This window comes from Phalangium opilio, unplaced genomic scaffold, assembly GCF_054372755.1.
Source record: "Phalangium opilio isolate 3A_F unplaced genomic scaffold, DU_Popi_V2 ptg000046l_1, whole genome shotgun sequence".
Lineage (NCBI taxonomy): Eukaryota > Metazoa > Arthropoda > Arachnida > Opiliones > Phalangiidae > Phalangium > Phalangium opilio.
Genome location: NW_028324169.1, coordinates 2,464,001 through 2,470,000, shown reverse-complemented (window position 1 = coordinate 2,470,000; position 6,000 = coordinate 2,464,001). Strand labels below are relative to the sequence as shown.

The 6,000-nt window shown below is 41.2% G+C and overlaps 18 non-coding genes across 18 annotated transcripts in view; all 18 read left to right on the top strand.

The window, feature by feature from the left end:
* TRNAF-AAA (transfer RNA phenylalanine (anticodon AAA)) overlaps nucleotides 1-66 on the top strand; it is a 73-nt gene extending 7 nt beyond the window's left edge. Inside the window, exon 1 of the tRNA in view lies at nucleotides 1-66. This exon is cut by the window's left edge and continues 7 nt beyond it. This is a non-coding gene — a tRNA (tRNA-Phe).
* A 478-nt stretch (nucleotides 67-544) lies between these two features.
* On the top strand, nucleotides 545-617 carry TRNAV-AAC (transfer RNA valine (anticodon AAC)). The gene has a single exon. It is a non-coding gene; the product is annotated as a tRNA-Val (tRNA).
* Nucleotides 618-819: 202 nt separating this feature from the next.
* TRNAV-UAC (transfer RNA valine (anticodon UAC)) lies at nucleotides 820-892 on the top strand. The gene has a single exon. It is a non-coding gene; the product is annotated as a tRNA-Val (tRNA).
* A 340-nt stretch (nucleotides 893-1,232) lies between these two features.
* On the top strand, nucleotides 1,233-1,305 carry TRNAV-AAC (transfer RNA valine (anticodon AAC)). Its single transcript has one exon. It is a non-coding gene; the product is annotated as a tRNA-Val (tRNA).
* Nucleotides 1,306-1,507: 202 nt separating this feature from the next.
* TRNAV-AAC (transfer RNA valine (anticodon AAC)) lies at nucleotides 1,508-1,580 on the top strand. The gene has a single exon. It is a non-coding gene; the product is annotated as a tRNA-Val (tRNA).
* A 64-nt stretch (nucleotides 1,581-1,644) lies between these two features.
* Nucleotides 1,645-1,717, top strand: TRNAV-UAC (transfer RNA valine (anticodon UAC)). The gene has a single exon. It is a non-coding gene; the product is annotated as a tRNA-Val (tRNA).
* Nucleotides 1,718-1,782: 65 nt separating this feature from the next.
* On the top strand, nucleotides 1,783-1,855 carry TRNAA-UGC (transfer RNA alanine (anticodon UGC)). The gene has a single exon. It is a non-coding gene; the product is annotated as a tRNA-Ala (tRNA).
* Nucleotides 1,856-2,332: 477 nt separating this feature from the next.
* Nucleotides 2,333-2,405, top strand: TRNAV-UAC (transfer RNA valine (anticodon UAC)). Its single transcript has one exon. It is a non-coding gene; the product is annotated as a tRNA-Val (tRNA).
* A 203-nt stretch (nucleotides 2,406-2,608) lies between these two features.
* On the top strand, nucleotides 2,609-2,681 carry TRNAV-UAC (transfer RNA valine (anticodon UAC)). Its single transcript has one exon. It is a non-coding gene; the product is annotated as a tRNA-Val (tRNA).
* A 203-nt stretch (nucleotides 2,682-2,884) lies between these two features.
* On the top strand, nucleotides 2,885-2,957 carry TRNAF-AAA (transfer RNA phenylalanine (anticodon AAA)). Its single transcript has one exon. It is a non-coding gene; the product is annotated as a tRNA-Phe (tRNA).
* Nucleotides 2,958-3,160: 203 nt separating this feature from the next.
* TRNAV-AAC (transfer RNA valine (anticodon AAC)) lies at nucleotides 3,161-3,233 on the top strand. Its single transcript has one exon. It is a non-coding gene; the product is annotated as a tRNA-Val (tRNA).
* A 65-nt stretch (nucleotides 3,234-3,298) lies between these two features.
* On the top strand, nucleotides 3,299-3,371 carry TRNAF-AAA (transfer RNA phenylalanine (anticodon AAA)). The gene has a single exon. It is a non-coding gene; the product is annotated as a tRNA-Phe (tRNA).
* A 341-nt stretch (nucleotides 3,372-3,712) lies between these two features.
* On the top strand, nucleotides 3,713-3,785 carry TRNAF-AAA (transfer RNA phenylalanine (anticodon AAA)). Its single transcript has one exon. It is a non-coding gene; the product is annotated as a tRNA-Phe (tRNA).
* A 478-nt stretch (nucleotides 3,786-4,263) lies between these two features.
* On the top strand, nucleotides 4,264-4,336 carry TRNAV-AAC (transfer RNA valine (anticodon AAC)). Its single transcript has one exon. It is a non-coding gene; the product is annotated as a tRNA-Val (tRNA).
* Nucleotides 4,337-4,676: 340 nt separating this feature from the next.
* TRNAV-UAC (transfer RNA valine (anticodon UAC)) lies at nucleotides 4,677-4,749 on the top strand. The gene has a single exon. It is a non-coding gene; the product is annotated as a tRNA-Val (tRNA).
* Nucleotides 4,750-4,951: 202 nt separating this feature from the next.
* Nucleotides 4,952-5,024, top strand: TRNAV-UAC (transfer RNA valine (anticodon UAC)). The gene has a single exon. It is a non-coding gene; the product is annotated as a tRNA-Val (tRNA).
* Nucleotides 5,025-5,364: 340 nt separating this feature from the next.
* On the top strand, nucleotides 5,365-5,437 carry TRNAF-AAA (transfer RNA phenylalanine (anticodon AAA)). The gene has a single exon. It is a non-coding gene; the product is annotated as a tRNA-Phe (tRNA).
* A 478-nt stretch (nucleotides 5,438-5,915) lies between these two features.
* Nucleotides 5,916-5,988, top strand: TRNAV-AAC (transfer RNA valine (anticodon AAC)). The gene has a single exon. It is a non-coding gene; the product is annotated as a tRNA-Val (tRNA).
* Nucleotides 5,989-6,000: the final 12 nt, after the last annotated feature.

Genomic DNA, 6,000 nt, shown 5'->3' with positions numbered 1-6,000 from the left:
TGGTGTAGTGGTTATCACGTCCGCCTAAAACGCGGAAGGTACCAATTTCGAGCCCTGGTAGATACATCTTGTGACCATCGTGATTAGACATAATAATAAGGTAGATCTCTTCGAAAACTCAGAATAACCAAGTATCTATGGTGTAGTGGTTATCACGTTGCTTTACACGAGGAAGGTCTCAGGTTCGAGCCCTGATAGTTACATGTTTTGACCATCGTGATTAGACATAGTTTTAAGCTAAATCTCTTCTAAAACTTTATGTTAACACGTATCTATGGTGTAGTGTTTATCACGTCCGCCAAACACGCGGAAAGTCCCATGTTCGAGCCCTGGTAGATACATGTTTTGACCATCGTGATTAGACATAGTAATAAGCTAGATCTCTTCGAAAACATTATATTAACACGTATCTATGGTGTAGTGGTTAACACGTCCGCCTAACACGCGGAAGGTTCCAGGTTTGAGCCCTGATAGATACATGTTTTGACCATCGTGATTAGACATAGTAATAAGCTAGATCTCTTCGAAAAGTTTATAGTAACACGTATCTATGGTGTAGTGGTTATCACATCCGCCTAACACGCGGAAGGTCCCAGGTTCGAGCCCTGGTAGATACATGTTTTGACCATCGTGATTAGACATAATAATAAGGTAGATCTCTTCGAAAAGTTTATATTAACACGTATCTATGGTGTAGTGGTTATCACATCCGCCTAACACGCGGAAGGTCCAAGGTTTGAGCCCTGATAGATACATGTTTTGACCATCGTGATTAGACATAGTAATAAGCTAGATCTCTTCGAAAACTTAAATTAACACGTATCTATGGTGTAGTGGTTATCACGTCCGCCTTACACGCGGAAGGTCCCAGGTTCGAGCCCTGGTAGATACATGTTTTGACCATCGTGATTAGACATAATAATAAGGTAGATCTCTTCGAAAACTCACAATAAACAAGTATCTATGGTGTAGTGGTTATCACGTCCGACTAACACGTGGAAGGTCCCAGGTTCGTGCCCTGATAGATACATGTTTTGACCATCGTGATTAGACATAGTAATAAGCTAGATCTCTTCGAAAACTTAAATTGACACGTATCTATGGTGTAGTGGTTATCATGTCCGCTTTACACGCGGAAGGTCCCAGGTTCGAGCCCTGGTAGATTCATGCTTTGACCATCGTGATTAGACATAATAATAAGCTAGATCTCTTCTATAACTTTATATTAACACGCACCTATAGTGTAGTGGTTATCACGTCCGCCTAACACGCGGAAGGTCCCAGGTTCGAGCCCTGGTAGATACATGTTTTGACCATCGTGATAAGACATAATAATAAGGTAGATCTCTTCGAAAACTCAGAATAACCAAGTATCTATGGTGTATTGGTTATCACGTTGCTTTACACAAGGAAGGTCTCAGGTTCGAGCCCTGATAGTTACATGTTTTGACCATCGTGATTAGACATAGTTATAAGCTAAATCTCTTCTAAAACTTTATGTTAACACGTATCTATGGTGTAGTGTTTATCACGTCCGCCTAACACGCGGAAGGTCCCAGGTTCGAGCCCTGGTAGATACATGTTTTGACCATCGTGATTAGACATAGTAATAAGCTAGATCTCTTCGAAAACTTAAATTAACACGTATCTATGGTGTAGTGGTTATCACGTCCGCTTTACACGCGGAAGGTCTCAGGTTCGAGCCCTGATAGATACATGTTTTGACCATCGTGATTAGACATAATAATAAGGTAGATCTCTTCGAAAACTTTATATTAACACGGATCTATGGTGTATTGGTTATCACGTCCGCCTTGCACGCGGAAGGTCCCAGGTTCGAGCCCTGGTAGATACATGTTTTGACCATCGTGATTAGACATAATAATAAGGTAGATCGCTTCGAAAACTCACAATAACCAAGTATCTATGGTGTAGTGGTTATCACGTCCGACTAACACGCAGAAGGTCCCAAGTTCGTTCCCTGATAGATACATGTTTAGACCATCGTGATTAGACATAGTAATAAGCTAGATCTCTTCGAAAACTTAAATTAACACGTATCTATGGTGTAGTGGTTATCACGTCTGCTTTACACGCGGAAGGTCCCAGGTTCGAGCCCTGACAGATACATGTTTTGACCATCGTGATTAGACATAGTAATAAGGTAGATCGCTTCGAAAACTCACAATAACCAAGTATCTATGGTGTAGTGGTTATCACGTCCGACTAACACGCAGAAGGTCCCAAGTTCGTGCCCTGATAGATACATGTTTAGACCATCGTGATTAGACATAGTAATAAGCTAGATCTCTTCGAAAACTTAAATTAACACGTATCTATGGTGTAGTGGTTAACACGTCCGCTTTACACGCGGAAGGTCCCAGGTTCGAGCCCTGGTAGATACATGTTTTGACCATCGAGAATAGACATAATAATAAGGTAGATCTCTTCGAAAACTCACAATAACCATGTTTCTATGGTGTAGTGGTTATCACGTCCGCCTAACACGCGGAAGGTCCCAGGTTCGTGCCCTGATACATACATGTTTTGACCATCGTGATTAGACATAGTAATAAGCTAGATCTCTTCGAAAACTTTATAATAACACGTATCTATGGTGTAGTGGTTATCACGTCCGCTTTACACGCGGAAGGTCCCAGGTTTGAGCCCTGGTAGATACATGTTTTGACCATCGTGATTAGACATAATAATAAGGTAGATCTCTTCGAAAACTCACAATAACCAAGTATCTATGGTGTAGTGGTTATCACGTCCGACTAACACGCGGAAGGTCACAGGTTCGAGCCCTAGTAGATACATGTTTTGACCATCGTGATTAGACTTAATAATAAGGTAGATCTCTTCGAAAACTCACAATAACTAAGTATCTATGGTGTAGTGGTTATCACGTCCGCCTAAAACGCGGAAGGTCCCGGTTTCGAGCCCTGGTAGATACATGTTTTGACCATCGTGATTAGACATAATAATAAGGTAGATCTCTTCGAAAACTTTATATTAACACGGATCTATGGTGTATTAGTTATCACGTCCGCCTTGCACGTGGAAGGTCCCAGGTTCGAGCCCTGGTAGATACATGTTTTGACCATCGTGATTAGACATAATAATAAGGTAGATCTCTTCGAAAACTCACAATAACCAAGTATCTATGGTGTAGTGGTTATCACGTCCGACTAACACGCGGAAGGTCCCAGGTTCGAGCCCTGGTAGATACATGTTTTGACCATCGTGATTAGACATAATAATAAGGTAGATCTCTTCGAAAACTCACAATAACCAAGTATCTATGGTGTAGTGGTTATCACGTCCGCCTAAAACACGGAAGGTCCCGGTTTCGAGCCCTGGTAGATACATGTTTTGACCATCGTGATTAGACATAATAATAAGGTAGATCTCTTCGAAAACTTTATATTAACACGGATCTATGGTGTATTGGTTATGACGTCCGCCTTGCACGTGGAAGGTCCCAGGTTCGAGCCCTGGTAGATACATGTTTTGACAATCGTGATTAGACATAGTAATAAGCTAGATCTCTTCGAAAACTTTATAATAACACGTATCTATGGTGTAGTGGTTATCACGTCCGCTTTACACGTTGAAGGTCCCAGGTTCGAGCCCTGGTAGATACATGTTTTGATCATCGAGATTATACATAATAATAAGGTAGATCTCTTAGAAAACTCACAATAACCAAGTATCTATGGTGTAGTGGTTATCACGTCCGCCTAAAACGCGGAAGGTACCAATTTCGAGCCCTGGTAGATACATCTTTTGACCATCGTGATTAGACATAATAATAAGGTAGATCTCTTCGAAAACTCAGAATAACCAAGTATCTATGGTGTAGTGGTTATCACGTTCCTTTACACGAGGAAGGTCTCAGGTTCGAGCCCTGATAGTTACATGTTTTGACCATCGTGATTAGACATAGTTTTAAGCTAAATCTCTTCTAAAACTTTATGTTAAAACGTATCTATGGTGTAGTGTTTATCACGTCCGCCAAACACGCGGAAAGTCCCATGTTCGAGCCCTGGTAGATACATGTTTTGACCATCGTGATTAGACATAGTAATAAGCTAGATCTCTTCGAAAACATTATATTAACACGTATCTATGGTGTAGTGGTTAACACGTCCGCCTAACACGCGGAAGGTTCCAGGTTTGAGCCCTGATAGATACATGTTTTGACCATCGTGATTAGACATAGTAATAAGCTAGATCTCTTCGAAAAGTTTATAGTAACACGTATCTATGGTGTAGTGGTTATCACATCCGCCTAACACGCGGAAGGTCCCAGGTTCGAGCCCTGGTAGATACATGTTTTGACCATCGTGATTAGACATAATAATAAGGTAGATCTCTTCGAAAACTCACAATAAACAAGTATCTATGGTGTAGTGGTTATCACGTCCGCCTAACACGCGGAAGGTTCCAGGTTTGAGCCCTGATAGATACATGTTTTGACCATCGTGATTAGACATAGTAATAAGCTAGATCTCTTCGAAAAGTTTATATTAACACGTATCTATGGTGTAGTGGTTATCACATCCGCCTAACACGCGGAAGGTCCCAGGTTTGAGCCCTGATAGATACATGTTTTGACCATCGTGATTAGACATAGTAATAAGCTAGATCTCTTCGAAAACTTAAATTAACACGTATCTATGGTGTAGTGGTTATCACGTCCGCCTTACACGCGGAAGGTCCCAGGTTCGAGCCCTGGTAGATACATGTTTTGACCATCGTGATTAGACATAATAATAAGGTAGATCTCTTCGAAAACTCACAATAAACAAGTATCTATGGTGTAGTGGTTATCACGTCCGACTAACACGTGGAAGGTCCCAGGTTCGTGCCCTGATAGATACATGTTTTGACCATCGTGATTAGACATAGTAATAAGCTAGATCTCTTCGAAAACTTAAATTGACACGTATCTATGGTGTAGTGGTTATCATGTCCGCTTTACACGCGGAAGGTCCCAGGTTCGAGCCCTGGTAGATACATGTTTTGATCATCGTGATTATACATAATAATAAGCTAGATCTCTTCGATAACTTAAATTAACACGTATCTATGGTGTAGTGGTTATCACGTCCGCTTTACACGCGGCAGGTCCCAGGTTCGAGCCCTGATAGATACATGTTTTGTCCATCGTGATCAGACATAGTAATAAGCTAGATCTCTTCGAAAACTTTATAATAACACGTATCTATGGTGTAGTGGTTATCACGTCCGCTTTACACGTTGAAGGTCCCAGGTTCGAGCCCTGGTAGATACATGTTTTGATCATCGAGATTATACATAATAATAAGGTAGATCTCTTAGAAAACTCACAATAACCAAGTATCTATGGTGTAGTGGTTATCACGTCCGCCTAAAACGCGGAAGGTACCAATTTCGAGCCCTGGTAGATACATCTTTTGACCATCGTGATTAGACATAATGATAAGGTAGATCTCTTCGAAAACTCACAATAGCCAAGTATCTATGGTGTAGTGGTTATCACGGCCGCCTTACACGCGGAAGGTCCCAGGTTCGAGCCCTGGTAGATTCATGCTTTGACCATCGTGATTAGACATAATAATAAGCTAGATCTCTTCTATAACTTTATATTAACACGCACCTATAGTGTAGTGGTTATCACGTCCACCTAACACGCGGAAGGTCCCAGGTTCGAGCCCTGGTAGATACATGTTTTGACCATCGTGATAAGACATAATAATAAGGTAGATCTCTTCGAAAACTCAGAATAACCAAGTATCTATGGTGTATTGGTTATCACGTTGCTTTACACAAGGAAGGTCTCAGGTTCGAGCCCTGATAGTTACATGTTTTGACCATCGTGATTAGACATAGTTATAAGCTAAATCTCTTCTAAAACTTTATGTTAACACGTATCTATGGTGTAGTGTTTATCACGTCCGCCTAACACGCGGAAGGTCCCAGGTTCGAGCCCTGGTAGATACATGTTTTGACCAT